This window comes from Engraulis encrasicolus, chromosome 9, assembly GCF_034702125.1.
Source record: "Engraulis encrasicolus isolate BLACKSEA-1 chromosome 9, IST_EnEncr_1.0, whole genome shotgun sequence".
Lineage (NCBI taxonomy): Eukaryota > Metazoa > Chordata > Actinopteri > Clupeiformes > Engraulidae > Engraulis > Engraulis encrasicolus.
Window position 1 is genome coordinate 8,004,810 of NC_085865.1, and position 16,219 is coordinate 8,021,028.

The 16,219-nt window shown below is 43.3% G+C and overlaps 1 protein-coding gene across 1 annotated transcript in view; it reads left to right on the plus strand.

Moving 5' to 3' along the window:
• Positions 1-16,219, plus strand: part of dipk1c (divergent protein kinase domain 1C) — a 32,093-nt gene that overhangs the window by 4,576 nt on the left and 11,298 nt on the right. The window lies entirely within an intron of this gene.

Here is a 16,219-nt window from a genome sequence, read left to right on the forward strand (position 1 = left end):
CATTTTCTGATTTATGTATTACACAGAGATGCAATTGAATATTTTTTTAGGCACGACATGGGATGTTTATGTGTTGCAACAAAAGAGAGTAGAGAGAGAATGTTAATCTATAAATCTTTATAAACCTATAACCTATAAACTTTCCACTTATATAAACAATGGCATCTCCAAATGTTAAACAGAGGCAACTCAAAAGTCAATGCATTTTCTGGACTTTGTGGTGAAACAGCAAAACCAAGCAAAAAGGGTCCACAGTAAAAGCATGAAAATATCTTATTGATTTTTACGGATAAATATTAATTGTATCTGATTTCAAAAGGCTTCCCAAGATTGCACAATGTGTTATGAAGGGATGCTAGTTCATGGATTTATTTTGTTTGAAAAGGGTCTACCAGACACCTGGCATTGCCCAAAAAAAAAGAGGAAGAAAAAAAAAAGGAGAGGCGTACGTACCAGGCTATATCCTTCCCTCAGGAGAATTCCTTACATTCTGCTATAGCCAAAAGGCACCATTTTCACCCCGTTTCTTTGACAGGAACAGAAAGGCTGCTGACACACAGACAGAGTGGGCTGGACGGGGACAACATTTAAGGCCGGGCATTATCAGCCAAGACCAGTCCACAAGGCATTGAGGGAGACAATGAAGCCAGGGACCAAGAAATTGTAGACCTAATCTAATATGACTCATATGAGGAAAGGAGGTCACTTGCGCTCTAGCTTTCTTGGTGCTCACAGTCTGGGACTGTATTCAGTTTGGTGTAAGCTGGTCCAATTCAAAGGAGACTGGGCCAAGGACGACTGGAGCACACAGGATACGTTTTTCTGATTTTATTGTGGTGCGAGCATGACTAACGTTTCGGCGCAGTGCGTCTTCATCAGAGTCAAACTCTCATATGAGTTATTTTGACCACAACAATGCTGCCAAAATGCTTAATTTATATCTGACTATCTTGGATGGAACTGCTGTAGCAACATGAAGACTAATGCAGTGCAATTGAGGGGAGGTCTGGGCCAAAATCGTCAACAGTAGCCTACACCGGGCAAATGCCCTGTATGCCATATGGCCAATCCAGCCATGCGCACAGACCAGGCTCTGACATCTCCCCTCCTCATAACAACATCCCCCCCTACTTCATTATCTGACTTCCTGGCTCTGGGGCCAAACCCTTTTATGTCAGAGACAGAATATCTGAACGTGGTTTCCTTCAACTCACAGAGACATACCGTATAGCAAAGCAGCAAAGTTGTTTCACAGACACATTTTATACTGCTGACGATGGCTTCGGCCGAAACGTCTGTCTGTGTGTCATGTTATTGCAATAAATAGCCTAATATAAAAACAATAACTGCAGATGAGATGCCAGGAGTGCAGTGTTTCTACCACAAATGTACTGATCCAGTTGCGCACACCCGAAGACCTTTTCAACAAATCAGTTTGGAGTTGAGCGGAATTCTTCTTTAAAAAAAACAGACATGTTGTTCATTATTGTGGCTATAAGAACCTCATTGCAACAGATGAGGATATATAGTACCAGAGATGGTGAAAAAGCAGGAGTTAAAACCTAAAGGATCTTTGGATGTACATTTGTTTTGTCTTTGGCTTTTACGTACATTCTTTTGTTCATTCGCTGTGTGCAGCACATACTCTGAAAAAGTAAAATTATCACATAGAAATATAGCAAAGCAGGGGTGCATTTCTGGAAACCAAAGTTGCTTACTACATTAGCTACTTTGCTGTTTTCAATGCAAAGCAGGGGTGCATTTCTGGAAACCAAAGTTGCTTACTACATTAGCTACTTTGTTGTTTTCAATGCAAAGCAGGGGTGCATTTCTGGAAACCAAAGTTGCTTACTACATTAGCTACTTTGCTGTTTTCAATGCAAAGCAGGGGTGCATTTCTGGAAACCAAAGTTGCTTACTACATTAGCTACTTTGTTGTTTTCAATGCAAAGCAGGGGTGGGTTTCTGGAAACCAAAGTTGCTTAGGCTACTACATTAGCTACTTTGTTGTTTTCAATGCATTTTCCCATTGCCAACTACCGAAGTTGCTAACATACTAACAACTTCTCTTTTGAGAAATGCACCCCAGCAAAGTTGTTTCACAGCCACATTATACTTAGTGAAGATGGCTTAGGCCGAAACATCTCTCTGTGTGTCATGTTATCACAGTAAGTAATATAAAAACGAGAACTGTTGTCGACAGCACAGCTTTTCTACAACAATTTTACTGATACTGATCCTAATACTATTCAAATTTAATTGCTCGGTGGAAAAGCAGAAGTTAAAACCTGAAAGATCTTTGGACATACATTTGTTTTGTCTTTGCTTTTTACATTCTTTCGTTCATTCTCCGTGTGCAGCACAAAGTAACACTATCTCAGTTTTAATCACTGGCTTGCAGAAACTCTAGATCAGGGCGGACAGAGGCGGGGAGGAGGGTGGAATTTAAACATAATTTATGGCTACTCCCTCAGGAGAGCCCGAGGCGATAATTTATTTGTCAGCGTTGCATAAATCCCATTTATATCCGTAGTAGGTCATTGTGCTCAGCCGCGCATCCATACTCGTCTCGTGAAGCCAGAGACAAAGAAATGAACTTCTAATAATGAAGGACTGTGGGGCTTTAAAGTGAGTTTGTGGCAGTGTGCTGGCAGACCGGCCCGGCAATATATTGGCAGAGGAGAAGGCCATTATCACATAAAGTACAGGATGCGACAGGCACGGGGAAAGCATGGCGAAAAATCCTGAAATTCAGCCCACTGCATGGCTGGACTATAATCTGGCATACAGGGCATTTTCAGTGCACACTTTGCCTGATGAAGACCTGAAGGTCGAAACATTGCTCTATTAAATACACAGTAAGACAAGCAGTGTCGCGGACTTCTTTTTCACTTGGATTTACTCTCATTGTCCTGCACCTGGCCCATCGGGTGGGATGTGCACACATCTACTCCTCTGATACAGGGCATTTCCCCAGTGCTGCTAACAGTCATCAGGGGGCAATGCTTTTTTTGTTTTTTTTTGTTTCAAATTTTCTCCTAGAGAGCGGCCCAGTCCACAATTTAGATGTAGGGGCGGCCCAGTCCACAATTTAGATGTAGGGGCGGCCCAGTCCACAATTTAGATGTAGGGGCGGCCCAGTCCACAATTTAGATGTAGGGGCGGCCCAGTCCACAATTTAGATGTAGGGGCGGCCCAGTCCACAGTTTAGATGTAGGGGCGGCCCAACTCTACAATGCATCCTTAGTACAGTGGACTCTGCACATCATAAGGACGCGATCACACAGACCGCGGATGTCTGCCTACAATCTGCGATGCGCGTCCAGCTGACTAATCAGAAGTGAGTGACCACAACGAGCGCGGATCCACTGCCCATTCGAATGCGGTGACTAGGCAACGTAACGACTCAACTGCCACTCGCAACGTAGCCTAATCGATGGTGTTGTGTCATTAAATGTTGTGAAAACATACGCAAAATGCGTTGTGCATTCATCTATGTAAAATGAATAGAATATAAGGCGAGCTCTTTTCTTGCTCTCCTAATGTTGGATAGTGAATCTGATATGAATGTTGATAACGGTCCCCTATTGAACATCTGGAAATCCGCTGCGGGTTTTCCGCCTTGAGTTGAACTTTTTTCAACTCGATCCACCCGGCGCGGAGAGGTGGAGAATCCGCAACCCGCCTTGCGCTGATATTAGACGCGTAATCCGCTCATTTTCATTGACAAACAATAGAACACATCCTACTGTAAAATCCGCGGTCTGTGTGATCGCGGGGAGGTCGGGTTGTGGTCCCAGAGCAGTCCTGGGCAGAGGAGAGGAGAGGAGAGGAGAGGAGAGGGTCATTATCACATAAACAACAGGAGACCACAGGCACGGAAAGGCATGATGCCGGTCTTTTATATTTTCATTCTATTTTCTGTGCGTGTGTGTGTGTGTGTGTGTGTGTGTGTGTGTGTGTGTGTGTGTGTGTGTGTGTGTGTGTGTGTGTGTGTGTGTGTGTGTGTGTGTGTGTGTGTGTGTGTGCGCGCGTGTGAGTGTGCGTGTGCGTGTGCGTGCATGTGTGCCTTCTGTGCATGTGTATGTGCGCGTGTGTGTGTGCCGCCTGTGTTTCTGTGTGTGTATGTGCCGCCTGTGTGTATGTGTGTGTGTGTGTGTGTGTGCGTGTGCGTGCATGTGTGCCTGTGTTTCTGTGTTTCTATGCATGTGTGTGTGTGTGCCGCCTGTGTTTCTGTGTGTGTGTGCGTGTGTGTGTGTGTGTGTGTGTGTGTGTGTGTGTGTGTGTGTGTGTGTGTGTGTGTGTGTGTGAGTGTGTGTGTGTGTGTGTGTGTTCATGCGCCTGTGTTTCTGTGTGTGTGTGTGTGTGTGTGTGTGTGTGTGTGTGTGTGTGTGTGTGTGTGTGTGTGTGTGTGTGTGTGTGTGTGTGTGTGTGTGCGTGCCTGCGTGCGTGTATGCGTGCGTGCGTGCGTGCGTGCGTGCGTGCGTGTGTGTGTGTGTGTGTGTGTGTGTGTCTGTGTCTTCATGTGCCTGTGTGTATTTCCAGCCCTGTGTCTGTGTGCCTTGAGTAGAGAGGAGGTCATGGGGTCTAGTATGAATGGCCAACGGGGCTGTTTCCCACGCTACCGGGGATACCACACTGCTACTATACTGACACACCCCATGCTCTCTCTCTCTCTCTCTCTCTCTCTCTCTCTCTCCCTCTCTCTCTCTCTCCTCTCTCTTCCTCTCTCTCTCTCTCTCTCTCTCTCTCTCTCTCTCTCTCTCTCTCTCTCTCTCTCTCTCTCTCTCTGCTTCTTCCTCTGAGACTTTATGCTCCTTCTCTCTTTTTCTACCGAGAGACCCCATGCTCTCTCTCTCTCCCTCTCTCCCTCTCTCCCTCTCTCTCTCTATGTCTCTCTCTCTCTCTCTCTCGCTCTCTCTCTCTCTCTCTCTCTCTCTCTCTCTCTCTCTCCCTCCCTCTCTTTCTCCCCCATGGTCACTCATTTTCTGCTGGTGTTGTTCTCCCAAACCACAGGAATTCACCAGTTGCTTGACATGAATAATAATTCTCTCAGCGTTATATTTTTGGGGAAACATGAAATGTATTGCAGACAGATTTAAGTTTTTATATCATAAGGAGTCATGAAAGACTTTTTGCTCAGCGTATCAAGTTATATCTCATATGTAGGTCAGCAGTGACAAGTGATGTATGTGGAATAAATAATAATGAATCAACAATTCATTCATCAATTCATTATTCAATTAATCATAAATTCATTTTAATTTCATAAAAGTATTATTTTGACAGTGAGAAAGACAGACAGACAGGAAGTGAGTGGGGAAAGATCATCAGGAAATGCCCTCGGGTTGAAATCCAACTCTGGGGTGCATTTCTCAAAAGAGAAGTTGTTAGCCTGTTAGCAACTTCAATAGTTGCCAATGGGAAAAAATGCATTGAAAACAACAAAGTAGCTAAAGCAGTAAGCAACTTTGGTTTCCAGAAATGCACCCCTGGTCCCCAGTGTGGTGGTATGGCAACATGATCTCTCAGAATTCCGTGGAACGGACACAGATCTTTGGGACACAAAATCCGTGTCAGTTTCATGGATTTTTTGGAATATAGAAAGCACTTCCGTGAGTCAATCACGGAAAACAATTCCGTGTCCAGGGGCACAGAATTTTGGCAAAATCTGTGAAACTGACACGGATTTTGTGTCCTAAAGATCCGTGTCCATTCCACGGAATTCTGAGAGATCAGGCTGGGTATGGAGTGTTAGCTCAGTGAGCCACTGCACTCACGCCCTCCTTTAATTCATTTTGTCTATATGTTTGAGAGTTAGTTGGATGTTCTGGATATGTGTGTGTGTGTGTGTGCGTGCGTGGGTGCGTGCTTGCGTGTGTGCGTGTGTGCGTGCGTGCATGTGTGTGTGTTTGTGTGTGTGCGTCTATGTGAAAGTCTTATGAAAAGACTCAGACAGCACAGACAGCACTGTGGGTGTTGGCGACATGTAGCACACATCTGCAGACAATCTTTGAAAAACAGAGTCCATGCCATGGCATCGCGTGCGTGCGTGTGTGCGTGCGTGCGTGCGTGCGTGCATGTGCGCGTGCGTGCGTGTGTGTGTGTGTGTGCCGTGCCCTTTTTCTATACATGGCATACAGTGAAACAAGTGATGTCTTTGTGCAGTAGGGAATAGTCAGTCGAGGCATAGAGCCGCACCGCATAGAAGTGCTGTACACTACTTACAAGGTTTCAACAGCGATTAAAGATATTGTTCCGTTATTCTCCAGGCAGTTGCGGAAATTACATTGCTTTTGCAACACGCTGCCCTCACCAGACAGACAGTGATAACCTGAGACACTAGCATGGAGCAGGATGATGAAACTTGTGGTAAGGCACGAGCAAACGAGCAAGATTGGCAGACATTACTAAAGAAAAAAAAGTAGAAATCACTAGCAGCTTGTTGAAGCCAACAAGATTTCCACAATCCCTATAAATACAGTCTGTCAGATGATGATGATAAGTCAATGCATTCAGATGTCCCTAAACATACAGAGGGAGACATGTGAACTTGCCTTGTTAAGAGGCAAGAAATAAAGGTATAAAGAAAGAAATCCCATTCTTTTTTTTCTTTTTTAAGTATTTTTGGGGCTTTTCAGCCTTTATTGTTTTTTTTTGTGAGACAGGATAGTGAAGGAGAGACAGGAAGTGAGCTGGGAGAGAGAGTTGGGGAAGGACAGACAAAAGACCCGGACCGGAAATCGAACCCGGGTCGGCCGAGTGGTAAACGCGTGCCCTACCATATCAGCCACGGTAGGGCCAAGAAATCCCATTCTGTGGGATAAACGTGTTGCCCGTTGGATGACGTGAAGATGGTGATTCACATGTAGTGTAGTGTAGTGTTGTGTTGGTTCATGCCTACCTTTGTGACCGAGGCCATGCTACACACACAGTCCAGAGCCATGAACCCACAACCCCACACCTCGCCTCACTCCAACCTGGATGGGAGAGATGGGCAGACGTGCTAACCTGGTTCTCACGCAGATGCGAGGTCACAAAGTTTATCGAAGATGCACGAAGCGTGAAGGGTCTGCGCGAGAGCCAGGCTACAGAAGTGCTACTAAGTGAGATAAAATCACTCTTTTTTAAATAGCACTTTCATTATGTTCGTTATAGTCTATGTCTATTTAAATGTTCATTTTATTCTTTAGAGTTCCCAATATTGTGTAAATATCAGCACGTTGAGAAGGGTACAGCTGAGAGGGAGCGGGGCTGAGTTGTCATTGCGCAGCATTAGTCCATTTTATTTTTTAATACTAAGGGGGGGGGGGTTGGCAGGCTCATGATGAGGTCTAAGGGGCGTTGGGAGGCCTATGGGGACGTTTATTGAAATAAGGTTGAGATTTGAGAACCACTGCTGTAGAAGGTGTTACATTGACTCTCTAAGTGGGAGGAGGTGGCAAAAGATTGTTATTATTTCAGGATGTGGCAGGCAGCCTAACCCTAATGATTAAGGCTTGATCCTTGCAGCATTGCAGCAGGTTGGAAACCCAAATCAGGATGAGGAATGTGGGTGGTCTCCTGTCATCATGCCATCATGCATGGCTGAAGAAGGGCCCTCGAGCAAGATACATAATCCCATACCGCTCCAGGGATACACCCTGAACTTAATTTCCTGTAAACTGCTCTGTGGAAAAAGTGGAAACTGAAACATACTATATACTTATTTTGCAGTGAGGTATTCTGCGCCTGTGAAAGGCACCTCAGTGAGAGCTTCAATTATAAGCGTGCTGTTACCAAACTGCTAATGACCACGTCATACTGTTGCCCTTTGGTGCAGGTTAAATAGTCAGCCATTCAGATCACTGTTTTGATTGATTGATTTTATTTGACATTCTCAGTTCTTGAAGAAAAGCAAATGCTCGATTTAGTTTAAATTAAACCTTAACTAAAAAAAACCAAAGAGTCAGAATAACACAATATAGTTTGAAGGCTTATTTCTGGTCCTTTGATGTTGGATGGCTGCAGATGCTAAAAAGGAGAAGAGTGGCGCTGTGACATAACTAAAGACTAACTCGCGTTGCTACGTTTACGTGAGACATTTAATTCGGAATTAACTGACTTTAATTGAGAATAAAGCTTTATTCCGCTTTGAGAACGTCATGTAAACACCTCTTAATTCGGAATTAAATGGAAGATCAAAGCAAACTCGACTGATCTATTTAATTCTAAATTATTAATTCGGAATCAAAACCATCATGTAACTGTAGCCAATGTAAAGGAAAATTATATCAGTGCCATAAAGAAAAAAATCACATCATATAGTGCACTGTTTATACTAAAACTTCAAGTCTTATACTGAGCTCTAATCTGAAAAAAAAACTATGACATTACTATGACATCACTATGACATTACGCACTGTCTTATGTAACAGAGGCCATTGATTGGCCATTGCCATTTTATTAATAACAACCTTATAAAAAGAAAATAGGGCTGGGACATTAATGCATTAATCTCGATTAATTAATCACACAAAAATGAACGCGATTAAAAAAAATAACTCATTTTAATCGCACTATAATATAGCTACATAGTTCTGGATTAGACCAGTGTGGAGGGCAGCATTTCGCCTCATGGTGAACAGTCTGCTGAAATTGAGAAGAGTTCTCTCTTCTTTTAAAAATGAACGATATTTTTAGATTAAGCTTATTTATTGTCATTATTCAAAATCCATGTTTAAAAATATATACTTTTCACTGTTTACAAGTCAGATATTTAAATGCGATTAAAATGCAAACAATTTGATTAATTAATTTCAAAGCATATAGATTAATTCGAGTCCCAGCCCTAAAAAAAAAAGAACCTTGACATGAAAGGGTTTTGGTTGTAGAGTTACAAATGCCATCGCAATGCTTTTTTTGTGACCAAGTTTTTATTGAGTCAAAAATGTTAAAATCACATAAAGAAATCTACAGAAATTGCAATGTTTTTATGTTGGCCAATCCCATCAACACCAAAGGGCAATGAAGTCATGGGTCAGGGGGTGAAAGACGGCGGTGGAGCTGGAATGGATACAGTTGGTGTGAACTGATGCAGTGTCACGGATAGCTCATGGTCGAATTGACGTGTGGTGCTGTGACGGGTATAGTTTTAGACCAGGGCGCCCATCTGGAGTCGGGGTGGCTGCAATTTCTGTGTAATCCGAGACAGAGGCCCGGTCTCTGTATTGTAATTCACAGGAGGGATATTTAATGTCTTCAAGGTTTCCAAACTATTGTTCTCTCCTCTCCTTGCGAGTAAACTATCCCAACAGCAGTTGGCATGACTACCAATGGCTTGTTGTTTCGTCTAGTGGACGCTAAGCTGCAAATAGTCGGTTCACGGTCCAATTTATTTCCTCAAACAAGTCTGTCTGCCAATGCCAAACATCCCCCCTCACAAACCACACTGCTGCAGAATTCAAATTGAGTTTAGCAATGGACCAAGCCAGAAGTTGGACAACACTCCCAACACTAAAGGCAGCCATAGAAGAATGCCAGGGAACTTTGTGTCAATCCAAAACTGCAGCTTGCAAAAGTAATGCAGAGTAGAGTAGAGTATGATTTATTAACCCTGAGGGAAATGAAGGTGTCCAGTAGCATACATGCATAAATACGGAATGCACAAGACATTACACGTATAATGTATGTGAAATTATACGGTATAATTTCACATACATTAGCCATATACCATAACACACACATACATTTAGCCAAAGACAGAACACACGCACACGCACACACACACACACACACACACACACACACACACACACACACACACACACACACACATTTTCATTCATTTTCATTCACGTGGTGTCATGGTTATAGTGCCTCTACCAACGTGGTTGTCTCTGGTAGACTAATCAGGAAACAGAGCGGGAGTGTTTGTGACTTTGTGAGCAATGAATTACGTCAATGAAGTATGCGCTCTGGGTATCATCAGAACCGTGGAAAACAGCACAGCAAATTGATGTAGCCTATTCGAAAGGGTTGGTTTACCATCCTCCTCCCCAAAACTGAAGCTCCCTAAAAAGTTCCCCAAAAGTGCCAACATTTTTTAGGATGCGGGCTCGCATTGCACCCCACCACATGTCGCCTATGTCAGCATGCAGTTTCAATGGTATGCTGTAGGGATGCACCGATACCACTTTTTTGAAAACCGATACAAGTATGAGTACATTAATGTGTGTACTTGCCGATACCGAGTACCGATACCGATACCTTTTATCACCAAAATACAATGAAAATAAATGCATGGCCTTGTTTTTTTCCACCTGTGATATTTTTATTGTCCATTTCCATGTAGATTTAAATGTTAGTAAACATATGAGGTGGCCCTTTTTTTTCATGCTGCTTTCAAGTCCACAGAACGTGACTTTGATTTTGCATTGTTTTGTGTATCGTCCACAGAACGTGACAAGATTTTGCATTGTTTTGTGTATTGTGTGTTTTGTGTATCGGCAAGTGCTTGACGAGTACGAGTACGAGTACAATGAGCAGTATCGGGTGCCGACACCGATACCAGTATCGGTATCGGTGCATCCCTAGTATGCTGTACAGTGTGATGAGCCAAGTAGCCATGTGTGTTTCATTTTATGCTGCTGGGTGAATCCGTGCTGATGTGAAGTGAAATAGTGCGAGTGGAGCGGAGTGGAGGGATATAACTCGTCTCGAACATCCATCTTGTCTACGGCCTGCTCATCCTTTTTTTCCTCTCACACTGTCTGTGGCCTCTCTGAAATTGGTAACATGCCTGTTCAAAGGCAAAGCTGCAACAGGCCTCCTTTTGTGTGTGTGCACACATGTGGGTCGATGTGTGTGTAGTGTACCAGTGTGTGTATATCTGTGTGTGTGTGTGTGTGTGTGTGTGCGTGTGTGTGTGTGTGTGTGTGTGTGCGTGTGCGTGTGTGTGTGTGCATGCTTTCGTGTATGTGTGTGTGTGCGTGTGGCCGTGTGCGTGTGCATGTGCATGTATGTGTGCGTGTATCGTGTTTGAGAGTCTTATGAAAGGACTCAGACAGCACAGACAGCGCTGTGGGTGTTGGCGACATGTAGCACACATCTGCAGACAATCTTGGAAAGTCAATGTCATGGCAGTAATAATAATAATAATAATATTAATAATATAATAATGAAAATAAAATAATAATAATAATAATAACAATAATATGTAAGAAATTTGAAGGAAAAAAAAACAATTTAACCCGTTAAAACACAGCATTATACATTTGCTGTTACCAGAATGGCAACGACAGAGTCGTAGTGCATTACTAAAGGCCCTCTGTTATGTCATTGTAGAGTAGTACTATGGTAATTAACCTTTCAATGACTATTACAGCGTGCCTCAGATGGTACGGCGTGCATTAAGGGGTTAAGCTACAGGGGCATCAGTGGTGTAGTCTACGTAGAACGCGGGTATACGGAGTATATCCACTTCTAAATTTCAGGGATTTCAGTATACCCACTTAAAATTGATTGATCCATTGTTTTGAATAGCACAAATATGTACAGTATACCAACTTCAAAAAATGCTCGTATATACAGTATACCCACTTCAAAAAATTCTCGTATATACAGTATACCCACTTCAAAAAATGCTCAAATATACAGTATAGCCACCATAAAAAAGTAGACTACACCACTGGGTGCCATGGTATTGTCGGCACTTCGTAAGGTAAGGGCTCTCTGAGAGCAGGAGGAGGAGTAGGCTACAGCAGCACTCTATCCAGAGTCCCTAAGCAAGTTACATTACATTACATTACATTGAACTTAGCTGACGCTTTCATTTATTCAAAGCGATTTACAGTTTACAGTCCCTGGATCAATGTGAGGTTAGGTGCCTTGCTCAAGGGCACTTCAGCCATAGATGTAGGGAGAGGTCAGGTGGGATTCGAACCTGCAACCCCTAGATTGAAAGACCAACTCTCTAACCACTAGGCCACGGCTGCCCCTGCTGACAATGAGTTAAGTGCTGACAATCACACAAAAACACTACAGACAGATCATCTGGCTAGCCACCAGTTTTGACCATATCAGTGAACATAGTGGTAATGGTACATGTACTGTGTATCGGCACTAGGGAGGGACTCTCGAAACTAAACTATGGGCAGCTACCAGTTTTGTTTTGGGTAGGGTGGTGCGCACATCCAACGTCACTTGTTGCAGGTGCCAGACAAAAGTATCAGACGGTTCAAGAAGGTAGGTCTGCACACTGTGGAATAAGCTCCAAAAAAAGTTTGGAGTTGCTGTTTTAATTTAACAAGTTTAATTTTTTAGAGCGTATTCCACAGTGTGCAGCAGACCTACCTTCTTGAAATGAGTTACCAGTTTTGACCATTTTAATGAACGTACTGGTAATGGTACTTTGTATATCGTCACTGGGAAAGGGCTCTGTCTAACAGCAGGAGTAGAACAGTCACTTGTCCAACACACTCCCCCTTGGCACACACTCCCCTGAGCGAGTCGAGTTAGCGGTAAGACAATCACACAAACACACTACAGAGAAACTATAGGCAGCTAGCGACACAAAGGAAGTCCTGCAGATAAAAGTGAGTGAACAGCAGAGCACTGTTCTGTACCGCCGGCCGGCCGTCAGTCGCTCAGCCAGCCCCACTGACTTTAACCCAGTTTATCCTAGAGATGCATACACATTCAGGCTCTTGAGATCTTGAGGTTTTTTTTTATTAAAAATGTCGGTATGTTAGAGCTGTATAAGCACATTCTAATGCAAAAGGAGGGTCCTAGCTTTTAAATGCAACTTATTTCATGTGTTTATGTCCTTCGGAGGCTGAGATATTTAGGATATAATAAACAGAGGGCACCCTTTCCCAAAAAGGGCTCCGGCTAATATGGGTTAAGCAGAGAGAGGCAAGGAGTAGGGATTCAATAAAAGGACACACACACAAATACACATACACCACACCACACGCACACGCACACACCGCGCACACATGCACAAGCATGCACGCTCACGCACATGCACACACACGCACACACACACACACACACACACACACACACACACACACACACACACACACACACACACACACACACACACACACACACACACACACACACACAGGACCAGTGAGGCCAGGACACACACACACACACACACACAGGGGACAGCTGTTAGGAGCCACAACAAAATCAAGACTTTTATACTCATTATACTGTACTCCCACCTATTCAAAAGGCTAAAAGGCCTTGCCGCACGGTACAAGAAAAAGCAATCAAATTTTAGAAGAGAAGAGAAAGAAAAACGTTTACTGACCTGCAAATACTCATTATACTGTACTCCCACCTATTCAAAAGGCTAAAAGGCAAGGCAGCACGGTACAAGAAAAAGCAATCAAATTTTAGAAGAGAAGAGAAAGAAAAACGTTTACTGACCTGCAATAATAGCCCATCATCTGTGTGTAGCACAGACCGCCCAAAGAAAGTGGTTCCCAAATCGTTTCTGCTAGAGCCCCTTTTGAAGATTTTTTCCCGCAACCCTGCCGCCCTCCAATCGCCAAATATTAGAATTCCTACATTTCAATTTGAAATTCTCAGGAAAAGTAAATGGATTTATTGTCCATACAAGTGTATGTTGTTACTAAGGAACTGCTGGCGTAAGAAAAGTAGCTTTAAAGGGACACTGTGCAGGAAATGGTCAAAAAAGGTACTGCAACTACGCTGCTCATTGAAACTGGGCTGCCTATTGCCAAATTTGATCTTTACATGAAAGTTTACTAAGTGATAAACAAATATGTTCTTGTATGGTCCAAGTAGAGTCATTTTTGCAGCTAAAAATGGCTATTTTTGGAAATTCAAAATGGTGGACCATGGAGAAGATCCCCCTTTTTATGTATGAAAAGTGCCATTTTTCCAGTCATAATGAATACTTAGAATTTGATGGTGGTGGTCAGTATTCATGAAAAAGGTAACATTAGTGAATGGGAAGCATGAATTCTGGAAATAAATAACTAAAAATCTCACACAGTGTCCCTTTAACAGATTGTCATACCTAGTCATGTTGTGTATCCAGACCTATAATAGTCAATACATTTATACACAGTACATTTATAATCTCTCAACTCTTATAATAGAACGAGACAGGAGGAAATGTAATCACACAAGACAAAGTCGGTGCAGGAAAGTCAATTTCCAGTCTAAGGGGTCAACGGGTCAAATATGTAGCGACAGCCTTTTGGCTTTGCAGGGATTTTCACTTCACTGGCTCTCAGATGGCTCAACAACACATGTTGAAGGTCCCGGCCGCGCAAAGCACATTATCTGTGTGAAGTGAACATGTGTGCTTGTCTACGTAGATGTCACAGCTGTTGGAAACATCAGCCATTGCTTGCTTGGAGAGCTGGGAGAAAGTTGCAGAGCAGGAGTGTGCCTCACTCTCTCACCTGGCTTTAGCCAGTGTGTCAGCTGTGCTGCTCTGACTGGGTCAGACCCCGGGTACAGATTATGACTGTAGCGAAGGGGAGTAGAGTTGCCCAGCTGGGACTCGAACCCAGACCTTCTGGGGTAGTAAACCGGGGCTCTGACTGCTACACCAAAGAGCCAGGCTCGTTGGCATGTTAGTCAGAACACACCCACAACCCTAGTGATGGTCACTCCATCACACTGCCTTCCCCTTCAGGAAGCACACCAGTGCGCTTCACACACTCATGGTGTCCCTCACGCAACTGCCCATCATGCTTCTCCCATCCAGTGTGCCCCGTCATCAATGCTTCACCCATCACTGGGGTCCCTCACACCGGGGTCACCAATCCTGGGGGTCCCTCACATGGAATTACGGCTCACACACAATGGGTACGCTTCCGATGGCCTCACGGTACCATCCCACTTCTGACACCATTTGTAGCGAAGGGGAATAGAGTTGCCCAGCTGGGACTTGAACCCAGACCATCTGGAGTAGTAAACTGGGGCTCTGACCGCTACACCAAAGAGCCAGGCTCGTTGGTATGTTAGTTAGAACACACCCACAACCCTAGTGATGGTCACTCCATCACAATGACCTCATGGGCCCCTGGGCCAGACAGCAAGGGCTCCCCTCCTCTCCAGTGATTAAATCTGTTGCAATTTTACAAAGAGGTTGTGATGGCACAAAGGAACAGTACTGCAAAAGCAGAGCAGGAGTTATTGATGCACCCTATTGGAAGGTAATATACAGTAGCTTAAAGGGACACTGTGTGAGATTTTTAGTTGTTTATTTCCAGAATTCATGCTGCCCATTCACTAATGTTACCCTTTTCATGAATATTTCCCACCACCATCAAATTCTAAGTATTCATTATGACCGGAAAAATTGCACTTTTCATACATGAAAAGGGGGATCTTCTCCATGGTTCGCCATTTTGAATTTCCAAAAATAGCCATTTTTAGCTGCAAAAATGACACCACTTGGACCAGACTAGAAAATATTTGTTTATTACTTAGTAAACGTTAATGTAAAGATCAAATTTGGCAATAGGCAGCCCAGTTTTAATGAGCAGCATAGTTGCAGTACCTTTTTTGACCATTTCCTACACAGTGTACCTTTTAAAGTGTAATTTTAACACAAATGGATCACACAGCTTTAGATTGAAAATAAAGTGTTTTTTGTAGAGGTAAGACCTGGGATTCAGGGCCCCCTTTGGCTATTGGGCCCCTGGGCCGGGGGCCGGTAGGCTCGTACGGCAATCAGGACTTGGTTAGACCACCTACACTACAGTATGTATGGGCACATCAGCTTGACAGCAGAGCAGAGGGAATCAATGGCTGTAGGGAGGTTGACCATCGCGTGATAGGCCTATAACTTTTTTTCTGCTTTAACTTAATTTTCCTCACTCACACACCGCACTTAAAGTTGCCTTTTACCCTAGACGTTGAGCTTGTATATCCCTCCCTACGCCTACGACAGATGAAGGTCTTACAGTATATCAAGGGGACATCCTGGGGAAGGGATGTTGATGTTGATGTTGACGCTGGTGGAAGCTGCCATAGGAGTGGGGTGCCCTGTTAGTGTAATATTCAGACTTTTGCATTTGTATTATGATTATATTTATTATGATTATTATGATTATTATAATTATTATTATTATTATTATTATTATTATTATTATTATTATTATTATTATTATTATTCGTTTTAATACATAATTTTTAAAATAAATCAATAAATATGTGTACATATTGATAAAACTGGGAAGTG